The sequence below is a fragment of the Heterocephalus glaber genome, unplaced genomic scaffold (genome assembly GCF_053883595.1).
Source record: "Heterocephalus glaber isolate CG9 unplaced genomic scaffold, H.glaber_assembly_v1.0 deba00001606, whole genome shotgun sequence".
Taxonomy (NCBI): Eukaryota; Metazoa; Chordata; class Mammalia; order Rodentia; family Bathyergidae; genus Heterocephalus; species Heterocephalus glaber.
This window is the reverse complement of record NW_028258377.1, coordinates 6,250,873-6,272,272: the sequence shown is the minus strand read 5'-3', so window position 1 is coordinate 6,272,272 and position 21,400 is coordinate 6,250,873. Positions and strand designations below refer to the sequence as shown.

At 38.8% G+C, this 21,400-nt stretch overlaps 1 long non-coding RNA gene across 12 annotated transcripts in view; it reads right to left on the bottom strand.

Annotated features, from left to right (window-relative positions):
* The window catches only part of LOC101723282 (uncharacterized), a 65,328-nt gene extending 55,220 nt beyond the window's left edge, over positions 1-10,108 (bottom strand). For 2 of the 12 annotated variants that reach the window (XR_015444719.1, XR_015444727.1), the window contains exons 1-2: positions 6,650-10,105; positions 6,311-6,421 (exon numbers count right to left, since the gene is read on the bottom strand). This is a non-coding gene — a long non-coding RNA (uncharacterized LOC101723282). The other 10 variants (XR_002386968.2, XR_015444718.1, XR_015444724.1 and 7 more) reach the window with 9 other exon arrangements.
* Positions 10,109-21,400: the final 11,292 nt, after the last annotated feature.

The window sequence follows — 21,400 nt, the reverse complement described above, 5'->3', positions numbered from 1 at the left end:
AACATTTCCAAGGAAGGTCCCCAATTGTCATCATCAAGGATGCCAAGTGTCATACTCTGCCCCCTTGCTGCACTCCCTTACTTTCTTAAGAGATTTTCTGGCATCAGTGCAATTCTCAGCAATTGCTCCATTTTTTTCCTTCAGAGGATAATTGTAGCCATTTTGAATGCTAGGCCATGAAGGTTACTTATGCTTGCACAGGCCATCTGGTCATCTTTTCTACTATAGTGTAGAGAGGTAGGATGTGAAAGGGCATCTGCCCACAGCTTCTCTTTTTCTAAGCTCAGATGACTGAAATAAGAAAAATTTGTGGCAAAAATTAAAAGAACTCAGCACGGTTTCTTTGGGCCTCCAGCCTCCTCTTTTGGTGGCCTTCCCCCTTGGTCTCTCCCTTCTGCTTTGACAGGTTTCCAATTACTTCTTCCTTCCATTTTCACGGGAAGCAGCATAGAAATGAACAGGGGGAAAAAGGACATAAGAGAGGATGGAGTCCAACAAAACTCAGCCTGGTGGGGTAAAGCATGACAAATCCAAGAGTCAAGTAAAAAGTAGGACAAGTGACTCTTCAGAGAAAATTACTGAAGAGAAAATTATAGATTCTTCAAAACTCAATAAATGGAAAGAGAAGAAAAATGAAATACATTTTAGCTGGATAAAATTGGTACTAATTGAAAAGTTATTTTGCACCTTCCTCTCAATAGAGACTCTGAAATTGGCACCCCCAATTCTGTCCCAGCACCATCACCTGGATTCTCCATGCCCACACTTGTTATATGTGATTCAGCTTTTAAATGGCAACCAGAGGGCAATTCTTAAAACATGAATTGAGTTCTGACAATTCCCTGCTTAAATCTGTCAACCATTTCCAGCTACACTAGGGATAAAACCCCAAACCCTTATCATGATTTAAAAGGCCCTACATCAAGGCATTGGGGGCACAGTTCAGTGGTAAAGTCCTTGCCTAATATGTATGAAGTCCTGGCTTTGACCCCCTAGTTTTGACTGTAAGTCATTCCAAAATAAAAAATTTATTCAGAAGGCCTCATATCATCTAGCTTCTGTCAATTTCCCAATCTTATATCTTATCACTCTCTCTCCTATCTACTGAGCTTAGGCCACCAAGGTCTACTTTTTGATTCTTGAAGTACCAGAAAACTGTTCCAAGACTTGGATCTATATTATTCTACCTGGAGAGGTTTGCTTGCTCTGCAACACATCATCTCAAGTGTATTCCTAAGACTTCAGAGTACTTTGTTCTACCCTCTTCCAATCTAAATTAGATTCTATTTCTAGGTACCCTGTACTTTTTTTTCATTTGTTATATACATATGAATATGTATGTTTATATGTTTAAAGTCTATGTCCCTCACTAGAAGTGCCATGCAGACTGGAACCATATTGCTTTTGTTCATTGTCATACCCAATTTCCAAGCACAGCATCTGATATACAGAGACAGACACACAGCAAACATTGGTTGAATGAATGATGACCAAATGAACCACTATGTATTCATCACTCCATGAATCTAATTCTAAAAACTCCATTGGATGCTCCTGAATCATACCCTTCTCCCACAAATCAGCTTTCTCTCTTAAGGCACCCAAGAAGTTTCTTTCAAGTTATGGCTATTTCCCTCCCCATTAGATTTTAAACATTTATCAGAAATGGGGCATATACGTTTACTTTTCTTCCATCTCTGCAATGTCTAATTTGATGCCTTGCATTTTATAGATATTCTAAAGTAGTTGTGAACCTAAGTGAAAAATGAATAAAGATGTTTGACTGGTCATTTAGCTTATGTTAGTTTCCCTTTGCCTATATTGTTAAATCGCATCTTCATATTCCTAGATGAGCAAAAGATAGTGAGGGAGGACCAGAAAAAAAAGAAATAAGGAAGGAAGCAGTAATATAAGGAATAGGCAATGGAGAAGAAAGGAGTGCAGAAGGATGAGGAGAGGGGACAGGTGGAGAGGTAAAAGATATGAATCGCAAGCTTGTATTATTATTAATAAAATGAACAGACCACTAGAGACCAATGCCAGAGGACCAGGAGGCACCTGCCCCACCTCTGGCTAAAGTCATGGCCCACTGAGCCTGAACTGGAGCCCAGATATCTTGAGAACCAAATGCCCCACCTCCAGTCCCTGGTTCTCTACAGCACAGGGCAACAGAGTTGGCAACCAACAGAATGACTTGATTGGAAAAGACACCAACACCCAGGAGGAGAGTCTAGCTTCATGGCTGAAATGAAACCCTTCCATCTAGACTGAGTGAGAGACACCCTTGGGAGACAGGCTTGGAGAGGGTGACAACTAAATAGGGATCTCCTGGAATCCCCTTTGTGGTCTGGGCTCAAACCAGGAAGATCACAGGGCCTACATTCTGATATGGGAGGCCAGGATCATGAGAGTAATTGTCTGAGGGGGTGGTCCTGAAGAAGAAGGCATTCAATATAGTGGTATGTTTGAACTCTGGCACTGCTGGCAATATCTAGCAGAAATCAGTACTCTGAATTACTATAAGTAAATATAAGGGGAACCTAACTATCTTCACTAAAATCGGATCCACTTTGCTTTGGTGAAGAGTTGTTCATGAGGAATTTCTAGGGTTTGTCAACATCCAGTTGACATTTGATGTCATTGTTGTCACTGAATTTACTACCATAGACAGGTAGTAGTAATATAGCAATGACTGGCAATTGTCATTCACTCTATACCAGTGATGGTGAACCCTTTAGAGCTTTCAATGATAATAAATAGCCGCTGCAGCACACGTGCCATAGGTTCACTACCACCGCTCTCTATACCAGTACCTGGATTGTTGGGGGTGGGGGATCATAAAAAATATTGTGGTGGCTCCCGAAGAACAGGGCACTAGGTCAAAAAATTTGCAGACCCAGTCCAAAAAAATAAACAAAACAACAGAAACATGAAAAGAAAAAGCAACAAAAGGTCTCTAAAAACCTCCCAACTTCTCCAAAATTGGTATAGGAGGAAATAAGGGGGAGGAAACCACAAGATACACAGTAGATAGCTCTGAAAGGGTAACAATGGTGGTAAAATAGTTCTGTAAGGTGCTTGACAAATTTAAAGAAGATATAACTAATCACATAATGACCATAATGAAACAAATGATCAGTGAGTGTAGAGAAAACACCAGTAAAGAGCTAGTAGAGCTAAAGAAAGAGATGTAAAACAGGAATTCCCAGGAAGAAAAGAATGGGAGTCCATATGGAAGTTCCAAACAGAAATCCAGGATATTAAAAATGTGACTGAGGGCCAGGAATTTAGCTCAGTGGTTCCACCGCCTGCTTTGAAAGCGCAAGGGCCCAAGTTCAATCCCCTGTACAAAAAAAAAAAAAAAAAAATGTGACTGAAAGTATGGGTAGTGGAAACAACCAAAACAGAGTCAGATCTCGAGGATAGAGCTATGGTCAATCATCAATTAATAAGAGATACCTTAAAAATAACAAGGGAACATAAAAAATGTATCCAATGCCTCAACTCAAAGAGGTCTAATATATGAGTAATTTCAATTAGGAAAAAAAATCAGAAGACAGTACAGAGGGCATACGAAACCTGTTTACACAAGTAATAGCAAAAAACTTTCCAGACATGGGAAAAGAATTTAACATACAGAGAAGTGAAGCATGTGGAACCCCAAATAGCCATGATCAGAAAAAAAAAAAAACTCCACACCACATAATAAGTGAAATGCCAGAAGTACAACACAAGAACAGAATCTTAAAGGCTGCTAGAAAAAAGCAGTGAGTCACTTATAAAGGAAAACCTATCAGAATTCCAACAGAGTTCTCGACACAAACCTTAAAGGCAAGTTGAACATGCAATGAAGTGTTTCAAGCTCAAAATAAATATATATATATATATATATATATATATATATATGACCTCCAACCCAGACTATTATATCCTGCAAAATTATATTTCAAAATTGATAGAAAAATAAAATACTTCCATGATAAAGAAAACCTAAAGAAATTCATTCCCACCAAACCAACACCCCCCCCCCCAAATTCTCGAGGATATCTTAGAAGGAGCCAATGAACTGACCAATGCTAAAAGGTCCAATAAAATGAATGTATCAGGTAGGGATAGTAAGTAAGTAGATCATTAAGAAAGCAAAACAGCAACAGGAAATTAATATTACAGGAATAACTCAATATCTATCAATTGTAACTATCAATGTACATGGACTTAACTCACCAATCAAAAGACACTAACTAGCAGGATGAATCAAGAAACAAAATCCAAAGGTATATAAGAAACATATTTAACACAAAAAGAAATTCATAGGCTAAGAATCAAAGAATGGAAAACAATATTCCACACAATGGAAACCCAAAAACAAGCAGGAGGAGCTATCATATTTTCAAAGTGGATTTCAAGCCAAAGCTGATCAGAAGAGGCAAAGAAGGACATAACATATCGGTTAACAGAACTATTCAACAGGAAGAGATAACAATTATAAACATACGTGCACCAACACACCCATTTGGGTAAAGTGCACCCAACTTCATAAAACAAACTTTAAGGGACATAAAAAATCAGATAAACATCAATACAATTATAGTGAGGTGTCTCGGTACCCCATTATCACAAATAGATCGACTAAATAAAGAATCAAGAAAGAAATATCACAGGTAAACCAAACTTTCAAACAAATGGACTTAATAAATATATAGAGAGTATTCTACCCAACAATAGAAGACACATTCTTTCCAGCCACAAGTGATACTCTCTCCACAATAGACCACATACTAGTTAATAAAACATACCTAAGTAAATGCAAATAAATTGAAAATTTACCATCTATATTATCAGATCACAGTGCAATTAAACTAGAAATTAATAGCAGAAAAACCATAGAAACTATGAAAACATATGAAAATCAAACAACACACTCTTGAATAACCAATGTGTCACAGAGGAAATTAAGGAAGAAATTAGTTGCTACAATTTAATGATAATGCCAGTACAACATATCAGAACTTATGGGACACAATGAAAGCAGACTTACAATGAAAGCAGTTAGTAGCTGTGAGCCCAAATAAATCACCTAATGATGCATCTAAAGGACTCAGAAAAATAAGAACAATCCAAACTCAGAGCTTGCACAAGGAAGGAAATTATAAAGACCAGAGCAGAAATTAATGAAATGAAGACTAGAAAAACAATACAAAGAACCAATGAATTGAAGAGCTAGTACTTGGAAAGAATAAACAAAATAGATAAACCCTTAGTCAATCTTATCAAAAAAAGGAAAGAAAAAACACAAAAATAAATGCAATGAGAAATTAAAAAGGTAAAATTACAGAGGACACTACCAAAATCCAGAAAATTATTAGCAACTATTTCACGAAAATATGCCAAACAATTGGAGAACTCAGAAGAAATGGAGAGATTTCTAGATACATATGAATTGCCAAAAACAAACCAAGAAGACTTAATAATCTTGAACAATCCAATAACAGGAAATGCAACTGAAGAAAACAAAACAAAACTACCAACTAAGAAAAGCCCAGGCCTGATAGATTTACAGCTGAATTCTACAAGAACTTTAGGGAAAATCTAACACCAATACTCCTCAAACTTTTTAATGAAATTGAGAGGGAAGGAGTACTTCCACAATCATTCTCAGAAGTTAACATTATACTGATCCCAAAACATAATTTTGATTATGTTGGTTCTGCCTAACCAATATAACCTAACAAGTATATAATTTTCTAACCTATGTACTAAGAAAAGTTCCAGTGAACTGGCTATCAGATGAAATAAATGTTTCATGGGAGAATAGCTTAGAACTCCATTAATATATTCTGAAAAAGATATATTTGTAGAAATGAAGAGTCATTTAATTGGTGGAAAGGAAGAGTCTAAGTAGAGTTTAGCATTGGTAGCATTAATTCACTCCACAACAATTTGCAATGAGTAAAGCACTCAAGTCCCAGCAGATTTTTCTTCCTTTCTTCATTAACTCACCTGATGCCCCTTGGGGGGACACAGCATCAAAGAAACTGAGATTTGTATGGGAATGTCAGAGGGAAGAATGGCCTACAGTGAAAATCAGACTGAGACAAGGATTAGAGATGTGAGCTTTAGTCCTCTCACTGCCAGTAATTAGTGTGTCTGCAATAAATCAAATCATTACTCCAGGGTTTAGTCCCCTAAACTTGGATAATAATCTCTAAGATTACTTCCAGGTTTTATTTATTTTTCAAGAAACAAGGTTATCTGAGTTAATGTTCTCCTTGCCTCATAAAGTGCTCTAATATAAACATTCCCCTCTTACCTTAGATATATGAGCGATAGATAACTCCACTTCCCAGGACATTCACTCCTCATTGGTAGGTTTGTGGTCATAGAATCTGCCACTTTTTAATTTCCTTTCATTGGTCTTAGTCTGTGTACAGAATAATTCAGAACAAGGGATCTAGCTTGGCCACATGACAGCTGTTTAAATATTGAAAGACATCATCTTGGCCTTCACTTTCAAAGTTAAACCTCTCTTTCTTTCACTCTACATAAATCATTTCCAGGCATCTTTGGCATCCTCTCTGCCTATGCTGGATCCTCCCTAGTTTATCAAGGCCCATCTTAAAGTGTACTCCCCCAAATTAAAGTTTAATACCTCGCTCACTCCCAGCAGATAATCCGAAGAGTATCTTCAGTGATTTAGGAAAATACTTCTCCAAGTACTTCTCAGAGGAAGACTGCACCAGCTAGGGCTCTTCAGGATGAACACTGCAGGACCCTCCCTCCTGCCTGCCTGCTATCTGGAAGCCCTGGGGTGTAGGATCTCCAACAGCAGTGCTCTGGTAACTGCCCACTCAACTCAAGTGACTTTCCTTTGACACTGTGTGAAGAGCAGGTGTATTTACACAGTTCTCTTCTCTAACAGAGGCTCCAAGAACTATGTAAGAAGTCAGTATTAAACAGGCATAACCAGCTAACTTCATTCAGGGCCAGGCCCAGGCAAATCACAGATGAAAGAACACATATCTGTGTGCAGATAGCAGAAAAGCAGCTTAGGTAAAATTTAGCCAACCCAATATTAAACTAGGATAGATGACTAACAAAGTAATTTACTGTGTCCTTCCACTTCAACCTACCGTGCAAGTAGATGTTTTTCATATTTCCATTCATCTTTTTTATTCCTCACCTACTTTTAAAAAATGACATTTATGGCAAAAAGTCAAACATCCAATTGACCCATTAGAAAAAAAACAAAAAACCAAGACATGGACTGGAAAACCCAGAAAGCACTGAATTATAACAGCTAAGCTATAGACAATCATTACAATGATTCTCCAAATTATCTTTGTGTTTCTGGTAGTGAAGCCAAAAAAAGAATTATAAATTTGCAAACTCTCATCTAATAAAAGGATGCACATTTGTTCATTAAGAGAAACAAAAATTCCCCTCTGTCCAACTCTCAGATGACCCTCCCCATCTTGGGTTTTCCCAATTTGATTAAATCATAATCAAATATCTTCTATTATCCTAAAAACTAGAAACCGATGCCACCACACTTCTGGAGAGTCAAAAGACTGTTGTCTTGTTTCTGAATTTTATACACACCACTAGGTAGAGAATAATGTATAATGTTATAGCTCTGAAATGAATTATTGAACTTGAACTTTAAAAAAAGTTTAAAAGTTAACATCCTTTAAAATATCAATTATTTCAATATTAGAATTCCAACATTTTCTGGAAGGAGGGTTTGTGTATATTAAATATGGGGTAGGTAAAGCTCATTCTCTGAAGTCTTACCTTATCCCCTCCCCACAGTTGATATTTATTTTTAAGGTGTTTCGGGTGCAATTTGCAAAATTTGTGGTAAAATGTACATAACATAAAAATTACCATTGTAACCACTTTTGAGCAGTTACTTTCCCTTCGATTACTGCAAACTTACCTCCACTCTAGACTCTTGTAAAAGAGAAAACCTACAGGCATTATTATTTTTCTTACAGAATTATATCTTTTACCACTTTGAAAAAGGTACATCTAAAGAGGTAACATTTACTGTAAAGAAATGCATGAGAGATTTTCAGAGATCAAAGACAATGAGCAAGGAGCTTGGGTAAGCAAGCCTTCCTGATATCTTTAATAGAATACATTCTATCCCCCCATCTTATTATGAAAATAAGGGAAGAACCATGAGATTTAGGATTGCTACTTTGTTGCATGTTAGTTGCATAAGATTTCAACCTTGATGTCCTCATCTGTATAATAGATGGCAGTAATACTAATGTCAGTTGTTATATAAATTAAATGAGGTAATATACATCAACAGGGATCTTAAAATTACATGCACAAATTGGTTGTTAAGGATATGAAGTCCTGGCCCTAACATCATTAGGCTGCAAGTGCTGCCAGGCTAGGGTCTGAGCCCTGTGCTTAGTGGAACCAAGCCCCAGTCTGAGCAGGTGGCTCTCACTGAGAAAATACTGGTTAAATGTGTGGAGGAATAAGATACCCCACTCTCTTGAAAGTGATTAACATTCTCTAGTTTATGAGAAGCAAAACCACAAAGAAGTAGATGGAAAAGATGTGTGATTTGTTGCACTCCCAGCCCAAAGTGGGTGGATGAAATCACCATTATCACATGAAAACCAGTACTCAAGAAACATCACGCATAAGCTCGCAAAATCTTCCTATAAGACAATTGGGCAAAGTGCCTCAAAACCCTAGAAACAGAATGATTGGTATAGCTCAGTGGTAGAGCACTGCAAAAACAAAACAAAACAAAACACACCAAAACCCTAAACCTTAAAAGCAAAAATAATTTGACATAAAATTCCAATTCAAACCACTGTGGAAATCAGTATGGAGATACCTCAAAGAACTAGGAATGGAAGTCCCATTTGACCCCGCTATTCCCCTGCTGGGTATCTTCCCAAAAGAATTAAAAGAATCATACCACAGTGATACATGTGCACCCATGTTCATAGCAGTACAATTTGAAATAGCTAAAACTTGGAAGCAGCCCAATTGCCCATCTGGAGACTGGATAAAGAAAATGTGGGTTTTTTATAAAATGGAGCACTACTCAGCCATAAAAAATGAAAAATTAGAAAAATTTATAGCTACATGAATACACATTGAGGTGATACCCTTAAGTGAAATAAACAGGACATACATGTGTAAATACTGAATAGTTTCTCTAGTGTGAGAAACTGAAAGTGTAAATAAGGACTAAAAAGGTATAATAGATAATATGAAATAGGAAGAAAAGGGGCAAAGGGAAAGGGGAAGTGAGAGGGTTAGAGGAAAGGAAAGAAGGGAATGGAATTAATATGAGAAAATGAAAAAATGGAAACAAAGTATTTGTAAATAGGGAGGGATGGAGGGGTTGAAGGGAGGACAGGAGAATGGGGAAAAAATAAGACCCAAGGTGCAAATTTCCAATGATGAATGTCACTATACTGTATACCTAAAATGTACCAATAAAATAAAATTTTTAAGAAAGATAATAAATATAAAAATATACTCTCCCTAAAATCATTTTTAATCTCAGCTTTAGAGAAAACATTATTAACATTTGAGTGTACATCCTTTTAGTATTGTAAATGTTAATGAATATGTGTGATTATATATACATATATTTCTTAACGATGTGGCTATACATCACATATTTTATCAATGTTTTCTTTTTAATTGGCAATACATTATAAATATTTCTCATGTCAAGCAAACAGTATCCTTTGAAATAATTTAGTGAATGCATACTGTTCACAACCACATACTGTATTTAGGAAAGCAGCAACATAAATTACCAGTCCTCCTACTATCAGAAATTTAGATGATTTCCGGGGTCTCATAAGTTGAGCTAAGATAAACACACACACACACACACACACACACACACACACATAATTCCAATTCAAGCTGGGGATTTAGCTCAGTGGTTCCACCGCCAGCCTCACAAGCGCAAGGACCCAAGTTCAATCCCTCGTACCAAAAACAAAAAAGAAAAAAAAATTCCAATTCAAGGAAGCTATTAAAATATTCTAGTATGGGTCCAAACATGCAACTATAAGAATGTTATATAGAGAAAAACCAGAAACCACTTTGTCCAATGATAGGAACTAGCAAAAAAAATAATGTTTATCCAGACAATGAGACAATGCAGACAAACTTTAAATTGAATGTTCAGTAGTATATGTATTAACAAGGAAGGATGTCTAAAAGATGCTTTAAAAAAGCTTCCAAGGAGTAAATACAGATACCAAAGATAAACATATAACAAAAACATTAACAATGACTGTCACTGAGCTTGTCCTTATTGTTCCATTTTATTTTTCTGAATTTTCTCATGTTTCTATAAGAAGTATGAATTCCTGATGTAATGTTTGACTAGATAGTTAATACTGACAGAAAAAGAAGGAAACTGTGGTCTCAAATACGGTTCAAAGAAATTGGGAGGCTTGGAAAACTTATTTATAGTCCCAGAGCTAGGAGTGTAGCTCCATCGTCTGCCAGCAAAAGACAAAAGGAAGATTTTAGATTCCATGAGGCTCCTTGAAGGGTGAGATGGAGCCCATAAGATGCCCAGTTGACTGGGAAATGACTAGTTTTTGTCCAATGTCAATCGGGTGAGGAAAATGCCAATCATCTCTGCCTCCCACTTCCATCCTATGCAGCAAGCTGACATCACAGCCTCACTGCACCTCTGAATCAGTTCCCTTTCTCTCCTACTCAAGGTCTGGTGATCTGCCCAAAGCAAAGTAAGGAAACAGGTGTGCTCTGGGTCACTCAGCCAAGTGCTAGGTGGGAGCTCAATGGACCTGCTTCCCCCTCCCAGGGAAAGCTGAGACAGGAGGCTTCCAGACAAATACCTACTGCCTGTCCTTGACAAACCAGGAGCACAGAGTCATGAATAAGGCACAGGGCCCAACTGCTAGACAAGCTGATTACTCAGGCTTTTTTTTAACTTTATTCCACTGAAGAGGAAGAAAAAGTGCTCACACAGGAAGAACAGCTCAGAAGAATCAGTTCTTTTTTTTTTTTTTAATTTTTGCAATTGCTTCATTTTCCAGTTGAAAATTGCTTCATTCTCTGCAAATGTCCTCTCTGCTAAGTCTCTCTAGCTCTCCTGCTTTACCAGAGCACTTAAGTTTTACATTCCCCTGGAGTGTATAAACCTTTTCAAAAACCCATCATACAACCATGAAATTCTTAGAAATTCTGCATGGCCTTTCTTTCTCTGATTGCCTTTTTGTCGCCCTGCCTCTGACAACCTTCCAGTAGGATAAATCCCAAATCCCCTCAGTCTGCTTAGAAGGGTCCCAGATCCAGGTTTCAAAGGCTCTTTAGCAAGATATTCACGTTGGATTAAGGACTCTGTTGTGTAGTTTTGGAAAACTATGCTCAGTTCTTTCTGAGCACAGAATTACTGTTCTCAGGACAAGACCAAAGTCAAGGCTTCCAAGGCTACACATTTAGTGTCTGATCATTTTCCTATATCTAAGCGAAGAAGAGAAAGAACTGTAGCATTTGTTGTTGTTAGATGGCAAGTATTATTTACTTGTAGGCATGGGCTTATAGCCCATGTTTAATAACACAGCATTAGGAAACTTCATTTGTTGTATGAATGTACTGCAATTCTTTTGAGTTCCAGCTGGGGAAATTCCCAACACAAGCAGATTTAAGCAAAGATAAATTATCATCCTAAGGAAATGAAAATTTCAAGGGTTGGTCTGACTAGATACCTAATTCAGTTCAAACAGTTCCATAAATTAATTGATTTCCCTCTTGCTAAATACTTGTCTAATTTCCTTTATATTTTCTCTATTCTCAGAACACTCTCAAGACGGACTCCCCAAAAACCCCAGGTTTTCATTGCATTAGATTATGGAAAAAGAGCTCCTTTCCTTTCAACCTCTTCTCAGCTTTATTAAAGGACAATTGACAAATATAAATTGTGCACATTATGGTATAGTGTGTGATGTTTTGATATATTTATACCTTATGAAATTAATAAGTCGAGGTAATTAACATATCCATTACATCATATACTTATCATTTGTATTGATTTTTTTAGATTTCTAGCTTGATGAAGTTCCATTTGTGTATTTGTGCTTGTGTTTCCCATGCTTTTGAGATCATATCCCCCCAAAATTATTGCTCAAGTCAATACCCAGAAGTTTTTTCCTACATTTTATTCTAATAATTTACAAACAATTTTATTTCTTCTTTTCCAATTTAGATCCCTTGCTCTCCTTTCTAATGATCAGGGGTTTTTTTGTTTTCTTTTGTTTTGTTTTTTGTTTTGGTACTGGGGATCGAATTCGGGTCCTTGAGCTTGCAAGGCAGCCAGCAGAACCATTGAGCTAAATCCCCGTCTTCCTTTCTCTCCTTTCTAATAACTCTACACAAGTCCCATACTGATTCATTTTGGGACTCGAATAAGATATACTCTGAATGATATGCTCTCCTTGAACAAATCAGGTGACTCGAGAGATGAAATAAGCTGATTGGCCAGGCCTGGGTCACATGCCTTCCCCATCTGCTCTACAGAAAAACACAGGTCATGTTACCAGAAGAAGGAACAAAGGATGGAGGTCAGGCAAAACCACTAGATGCCCTTAACCATGGGTATGCAGTAGTCTTGTGTAACAAAGACTGATTACCATATAGGCAAGCATACTCAAGGGTCAGGAATTCCAAGGACCAACCACATCAGTGCCCCACAAGCTCAAAGGTTTTAGTGAGAGTGAACTTTAAGCAGTGTCTACTTCAAAGTTGAATCATCACAATTTCTAAATGACAACCTAAATTCAAAAAATTTGAAAGATTTCAAAAGGATTCTTGGAAAATGTAGACTTACATGTGTCATGAAGGCTAGGTAGGCTTTGGACTGAAAGATGGATCAGGAGAGCAGCAGGAACAATCCAGATGTTCATGAAGGAAGGTAAGGAGTCTGACTCAAGTGTGTTGAACTGTGGTGGGAAAGAATGGGTCACCGCTTCCCAGTGAGCTCAGTCCACAGTGCAGGAGGAAGTACACTGGGCAAGAGTTCAGGGAATTGAAATTCCAGACTAATTCACCATTACTGGGAGTAGAGAGTAACTTTCTTTCTTCCTCTTCTGATTTTTCTCTAGTGTTTTAACATTGTTGATATTTCAATTCTGTTATGGCATAAATATGACTGTTAAAGAAAATTCACCTTCATTAGTGAATGTTTCCAATGATGCTTTTTAATTTATATCTGCTTCACACTCTTTGAAATACATCAGTTTTCCTAAAAAGCCTTTATTACTGCAATATTTATTTATTGTGGAATATTGTGTGGAATATTATTTATTATGGAATATTGTACTTATTTGTGTCATGTCCACTTATTCACAAGTCTTAATTCCAAAACTGGAATATGTTTGCTTTATGAGACCAGGAACTGTATCTGAGCCCCATCTGTGGTACAATCATTAGGCACATGGCAGGACCTAAGCAAATAATTGTTGAAATTATGTATTTTATTTAGCACTTACAATAAGAACTACTTAGCTACCAGTCCCTGTGGGCTGTGAAAAAAAATAAACTTAAAATAAATAAAAAGAAAAATACAATTTTACCTTTGTCCTATAATAGAAATTTGAGGCATATTTAAGAGATTATTAATAATGATACATAAAGATGTGAGCAGAGATATTGTTTATTATGACAGGGTAGAAAAAGTTCTAGGCAGGAGACTAGCAAAAAGCATGGGTGATAAGAAAGAAGAAGACAAAATTTGGAATTGAAGGAGATAATAACTATACATAATGTGATATTACATCTTGGGTTTTGGTCATCAAAGCATTTTATTTGGAGCCTACCATCTCTGGAAAAGGAGTTGGGACAATTGCATTGTTGAAGGAGAATCAGAGGCCACATAGCTCTGAGGAAAAGGAGCAAGAGTTGAAAGAAGCTTTAGGTATGGAGGCACATGTTTATAATCCTAGCACTCCAGTAGGCTGAAGCAGGAGGACTGCAAGTTCAAGCTCAGTCTGTGCAATTTAGCAACTTAGCAAGACCTTATCTCAAAATAAAAAATAAAAGTTAATAAAAAGGGCTGGGGATGTAGCACAGTGGGAAGGTCCCAGGTTTAATCCCCAGTACTGGAAAAAAAAAAAAGAATTAACAACCAAGGTTTTCACTGCTGCTCCAGTAGTGACAGTTTGCAGAGTGAGTTAAGAGACAGAAGATAATAACTGCAGCCCTGTGATGAAAACAAACAAAAATCCTGGTAACAATACTTCACTTTGTATTATGGCTTTTGTCTAGATGTCTCCCCAAAGCCACATGCACTCATAGGTGGGGCTTCTAAGAAGTGGCTGGATTAGAGTGTGTGATGCTGAGATTAAGTGTTTGATGCTAAAATCAAGGGAGTATGATTACTAAATTAGTCCTCTGATTGGTTTGGCATGTTCTGGAAGTGGATAATGGGAAGGCCTTCCCTGCATGTGAGTGCTACCTGCCCTAAGGTTAGGTGGGTAGCCTGGATAGAAAGAGGGCCCCTGTGGTTGCTTGCTGCTTCACTGCTTGGTGCTTGCTGCCTTGCTGCCTTCTGCCCACCATGAACTGTTTCTCTTCTGTGATGCTCCTTTGCCATGCCACTCTGCCTTGGAGCCAGCCAGAGAACTAAAACCTCTACAAACTGTGATCTACACAATAAACCTTTCCTCTTTTAACTCTGGGTATCAGGTATTTTGCCTCACCAGCAAGAAAAGTAACTAAGACACCTTGATTCACTACATTTGATCCTGAGACTCCTGCTACATCCTGAATTGGCTCACTGCAATCTCTAGCAATTCCCACATTAAACAAGATCTACTGAAGACTGAGTTCAATATTAGCACATACCCACCTCATCTCCAAGGAAAGCTACCCGAGTACATTAGCCTGTGATTATTCCACAGAAAGAAAATGTGGGTATAGAAATGAATGGGAAGTGAAGATAAAGTAGGGTTAGGAGATAACTTATTAAAGAGTACACCTCTGAAAAGGCAAGAGGAGAAGAGGCAGTGACTTGTCTACTACCTACTCTATGAACATCATCTATTTGGCCTTCACAAAGCAGTAAGGTAGCACTGCTGTTCTCCCTGTGTTTCAGAAGAAGAAAGAGAAAGCCCTTGCCCAAAACCACTCATTTGCTGTTGGGGAGGGGTGTTGATGAGGAGGCTGTCGAATCTCCAACTTGTTACACCTTTGCTTCCATTGGGGTCAACCTAATTTCACACATGGCCTGTATTCCCTGGTGCTCAAATTATTTTGTCAGATTGTCCTACATTTTCCTTCAGAGAGTGACTATTTGAAGGTACTTTGTCATCAGGGCACAAACATTTTTTTTTCTAAGTGGGTACTGTTTCTACTAATTAAGGAAAGCGGAATGCAGGAACAAGTCTGTAGGGCAGTCTCTGACTCACCCTCTGGCTTCATCTGTGAAAATGGACCCTGGGATTCAACGGAAGAGAGAAAATAAAGGGCAGGCTGACACCACCCTTCGGCTTGTTGAAAATCATTTCAACTTGGCTTTTGCTTGACCCAGAAATAAGGTTTCTACAATGGAAATGTATTCACTTATCAAAAAAAAAATCTGCCTCTTATCTTTCTCAAAGTGCCTCTGGAGCCACAGCAAATCTCAACTCAAATATTCCAGAATACTCCTCCCCTTGGCAAAGAAGAACCAACATTGTCTAATTTTAGGGTCTAACAGTTGGCATGCAATTAAAACTATATTTATTATGGGCCTTGGAGGAGAATAATTTATTTATGGGTAAATTAAAATCATTGCAATACAAACATGCTCCCACGGATCAGGAATTAGCTATGCTCAACCAGGAACTGCAAGAACACTGCCACTTTTTACAACATGGGCCATGTTATTCAAAACAAGCAAAAGTTCAGATACCTCTAGTCCATTTTTCCACATCAGTCCCAAATGCTACAGCAAACTTCCAGTTAGGATTAGCTGGCTGTGGTGGGACATGCCTATAATCTCACCCCTTGGGAGGCTGCAGCAGGAGGATTGCCATGAGTTTGAGGCCAGCCTTAGCTATATAATGAGTTCAAGGCCAGCCTGAACTACATAGCAAGACCCTGTCTCATTAAAAAGATAAGATTGATGAGAACTATCTACATTTTAGCAAGGGTAATGATTCACAATGTTTGATCAAAGGAAACTATCAACAAAAACATCTGTCCTCTTCCCTGAAAAGATAAGAAATTATATTGGTGCTAAAGTCGAGATTGAGTATTTCTGCTTTTATTTTGCTATTGTTTTATTTTGTTTTGCTAACCAGAGATGGAGACTAGCATAAATGGTTTGTGCTTAGGCTGGTTTATTTTGTGTCATGGGTTTTCTAAAAGAGAGGCTAGTGCAACATGTTTAAACAATGGAAAACAAAAGAAAAATACATTAAATTGCTGATAGTGTGCTACTGTCATCCTCTTGAAAATGGGGCCACTGTCACACCCCTATCTGCCAATTCAGAATCACCTTCAATTTCTCTTTAGTAGATTCCCATGCTAAGTACATTATATCCCCAAAGTCTAACAGTGACTTTATAAAAAGATATGAAGCAAATAAAAAACACACAAAAGTATGTGTTGCTCCCAGCTTTTAAAAACTATATCACAATGTCCCATTTGGATGATGCATTCTTTTTTCTTGAACTTATGTTTTTGTTCTGATATTTAAAATGTGGTTAAAACTCACAACTAAGATTTTGTTTTGTAGCTCTGTGTAATTTGATCTGTTGTCTCCAAATTAAGAGCTTTCCATTCTGGATAACTTGTGACAGTGTTCTCTAGGTTACATGTTTCTGTTCCCTCCTGCCCTGGCAGGAGTGCTTACACTGGTGCCGGACCCATTCAGGGTGCAGAGAAATGGAGAGGTGACAGTGACTCCCGAGTACCTACCCTAAGTGTGTACAGGGTCCCTCTCACTTGACTGAACAAACTCCTAAACGATGATATCATCACAGAAAATACATGTACTCACAGAAATACTTAGGAGAAACTATTCATTTTTTGAAGAAAGAAATGTGGATGCTGATATAAGCATGTCATTTCTGGGTGCATGGAGTTTGTTATTCTGTGAGCAGATGAGAGAACTGAGGAAGAATTAAAGGAAGATCACTGCAGTATAGGGGGGAAAAAACCAAAGACCTGCACATAGAATGGTTAATGTTTGCTAAGAATCTTGGTTCACCAGTGTCCACGATTTCTTAATAAAATCCAATGATCAAAAATATTTGTAACCAGTCCTCTTCAAGATTCAAAATACATTTTTTAAAAAGTCATGGCCACCGTATTCTCTAATGAAACAAAACAAAACAAAAGATGATGCTTTGGCTTAGTATTTGCAAACAGCAGATATCTTTGTTCATTGGCGGTACCACAGACTGGGTAACGTAAACTACAAAAATTTACTTTTCATAGTTCTAAAGGCTGGAAGTTTAAGGTCAAGGTGCTAGCAGGTTTGGTATCTGTGGAGGGTCCATTACTCAGTTAATAGACTGCTGCCCTCTTGCTGCATTCTCATATGGTGGAAGGGACAAGGGAACTCTCTGGAGTCTCTCTTAGGACACTAACCCCATCCATGAAGGTTCTACCCTACCCTCATGACCTAATCACATCCAAGGCCCTACGTCCTAATACCATCACAATGGGAACTAGGTTTCAACATCTGAATTTGAGGAGCTACAAGCAGTCCATCAGAACCAACAAAAAAAGTCAAATTTACCTGACCATGTTCTGAATGGCAGAGCCAGTTCTCTCCAAAGCTGTTTTTCTATTAAATGCAAGGGCTCCTGCACAGGGCCTCTCTCGCTGCCTGAGGAGGCTTCCCCTGAGGGCTCGAGCTGACGAGGCCATGGCTACTAAGTCCTCGGCACCTAGTCTTGAAAGTGACCTTCAATCACTTCTGCCATGCTCGGTTGTCCACGAAGACAACCTCAACAAAATCCAGGCCTAAAGAGGCAGTACCAAGCCCTATACTAATCTTCTTTCTCTGGATTAACACTTATATCCTTTCCTAGGTCTTGTTGTCAATTGCCAAAGATGCTTAGACAGCAGTGTCTACAGTGCTGAGACAAGCTTTTCTATCAGCCTGTGATAACCTCATGGATGTGGTTTTCATTCATTTTCAAGGAAATATCTTATTTGTCAATGTCTAGGTTGTAATTTAAATTGCATTTTCATAAAAATGGACAAAGTTGAGATTACTGACTATAGCGTAAGAAGGGATGTGTTGAGGGGATAAAATTGGGACCAATGCATTGACGGAGCCCGCCGTCACTAGTCGAACAGTACCTGAGAGGAGGGGTGAGGAGGAAAGAAAAAACACACTTCAAAAGAAAAAAGACAGAGTCGTCAGGGCTCCCAAGACTGAGCTCCGAGTTTATTTTTCTCTTCCCTTTTATACAACACGTGAGTTTGTTACAGGTGAATTTGGTTGTTACAGCTGAGTTTGGTCGTTACATCATGACCCTTATCCAGGGACACCTGCTTCCCTGCTTTCCAGTCCCTTGGCAATTCCCCACCCTCATGGGCCTTCCCGTTTCTTGGGGCTACAGAACGTTCATCACATTCCAGGGCAATCTCTGAAGGTAAACATCCAATTTAGGTAAGGACGCGGTTCCTCATAACATAGTCTCCATACAATGGAGGGTAAGATTCAAAATGGAGTCTCCTTAGCTACCACCGCTCCCCACAATGCGTGATCATTTGACATTAAGTATCTCTAGGCAGAACGGAGCTAATATTCTCATCGGTATTTGGAATTGGTCCACACTCTTTTCTCATATCTATTTATGTCTATTGACCTAAATGGAGATGGGGGTTGGGATGTATCCACAGTTGGATTCAGACATGTACAGACAGGGGCTGACAGCCTCTAGGGCTCTGACACAAGCCAGGTTAGGGGCTCAGAAGTCCTCTCAGCTCAAGTTCACTAGTTTGAAGCCGCCTGGTAGACTTAGCAGCCAAGCTTCCTCTTCTAAGATAAATGGTTTCAGACAAATAATGCTTGAATCCATTCTGATCTAACTACCTGGGAGAATTACTGTGCCCTGGGGAGAAAAACTTTGGGTTCTAGGACTGATAAAGTTGTGCTCAAACTGCAAAGGCTCCAGAACCTATGCAGCTCTCTGAAAGAGGTGTGCTGCACAGAGAGACATGTCGGGTACTCCTGACTCATTACCTGCCAGGGAAGCTGGGAGACAAACACTCAGACTTCATGAAGACCTATGCTCAATATAAGGACAATTTTTTAACAGACAGTCACATCCCTATAACTTTCTCTTAGTTAGCTCCTCAGTACTGGAAATATCTACATTGAAGAGAAATTTGGCCTAACCAGTCTTTGAGATTCATTTTAGGGTCCTAGGCTTTCTAACTATAAAGGTGACTTGAATGAGCCTCTTTTTTTTCCACACCTTTATTCAGTTTGCATGCATATATGAAAGTGTTAAGAGCATGCTGAAGAATAACTTTCCTATTTCTGCTTTGACAGTTAATTTTAAATATCAACTTGACTAGGCCATAGGGTGCCATATATTTCATCAAATATCATTGTGGGGGTTTCTGTGAGGGTGTTTTTGAATGAGATTAACATTAAAAATGGTAGTTTATACCATAAAGTTAAACTAACATTTTAATTGGTAAAGTACAGTAGAGTATCCTCCATCATGTCATGGGCTTCAATCAGCTGAAAGTCTGGCTAGAGCAAAAACACCAGCCTTCCCCTGAGTAGATGCAAGAGCTCCAGCAGACAATCTTCAGAATTCACCTGTACCACTGGCTTTCCTGGTCTTAAACTGGCTTACCCACACTGCAGATTTAGACTTCCCAGCCTCCATAATCATGTGAGCCAATTCCCTATAATAAACCCTACATACCCATCCTATTGATCTGTTTCTCTGGAGAACTCTGACTGTACAAATGCTTTCTCAAAATTGTTTGCTCACTCTGTATCCACTTCCCAATCTTTAGATGTTCAGGACATTTCATAGCTTAGTCCGAAGTTCTATGTTCTATGTACATCTCTCCACAGGGGAAATCAGCCAGTCCTGAGGTTTAAATAGAGTTTTCAAACTTATATCCAGCCCAAGCTCTCGTCAGAATTGTGGATAGGACTACACTTGATGTTTCTTCTTGGACATCCAAGAAGATCTCAGACTTAAAATACCTAATTCAGAACCCTACCCCACTGCTATTCCTTCTCCTGCCACTCACCCATCTTAATGGCAGCATCCTTCACCCAGTTGTTCACACTCCATACATGGAAGGCAGCCTTCATTCCTTTCTTCTTTTATAGCTAACATCAATACTTTCACGACACCTATCCATTTTACCTTCAAAATATATCTCCAAATCTCTCCACTGCTCACCACCTTCACATTACCATTCCCTGCTTCTATTCTTGTTCCCCTCCATTGCTTTTCCACATAGCTGTGAGCGATCTTTAAAGAAACGAATCTGATCACATCACTTCTGCACTCAATACCCTCTGCAGTTTCCCACCCTCTTAGAATAAGACCCAAACCCTGTCCAGGTCCTCAAATGTACTATACTTGCCTCTGACTCACAGCCTAACCTAATGTCCTACCACTCTCTCTTCCTGGCCTGTCTGTTCTTTCTGGGAAATCCAAGCTGACTCACATCTGTAGGTCTTTATGCTTGCTGTACCCTCTGCCTAAGTACCCTGTGCTCAAATCTCCACAGTGCCTTTCTCCTGTGGACCATTTACTCTCCATCTACATGTTACCCTCAGAGGGGACTTCCCTAACTGCCCTGTCTATCAGATTTTCTCCCTTGCCTCTGTCTTCTAACACTGCTTTAACTTCCTCATGGCCCTCCTGTTGGCACAAAACAAGTTGGCCTCTGGATGAAATTTCTATCACTTGCTTTCTGGGCCCAGACCTTGGACCAGCTACAGAAGAGACTGGGCCTCCAGCCCATGGGAAACTTACCCAGTCAATGTCACAGGAGATGATTTCCTCCTGCCTAGTTAGCCCTGCTAGCAAGGACAGAGAGACCAAGGTCTCCAGAAATACCTGTAGGATGTGGGTTCTGGCTCTGACCCAGGTGTACTTACCTTGAGGGCAGACTAGCCAGGGAGGAACTTGGTGAAGCCCAGAACTCACCTTCTACAGGTTCTTCTGGAGCCCTATGTCTGGACTGAATCACCAAGCTGTACAATGAGATAATTATTTCTTTTCCTTTGGAGTAAGGGGTGGTAGTCGAATATCCTTTATAAAAACAAAAGGCCTAGGGAATAGAGATCCCTCTAACATTTTAGAGTAATAAAAAATGCTGTCTGAGGTGATTGGCTGAAAAGCAAGTAAGGTTATTTCTCAAAAACTTTCCTCCAACCATCACTTGGTGCTAG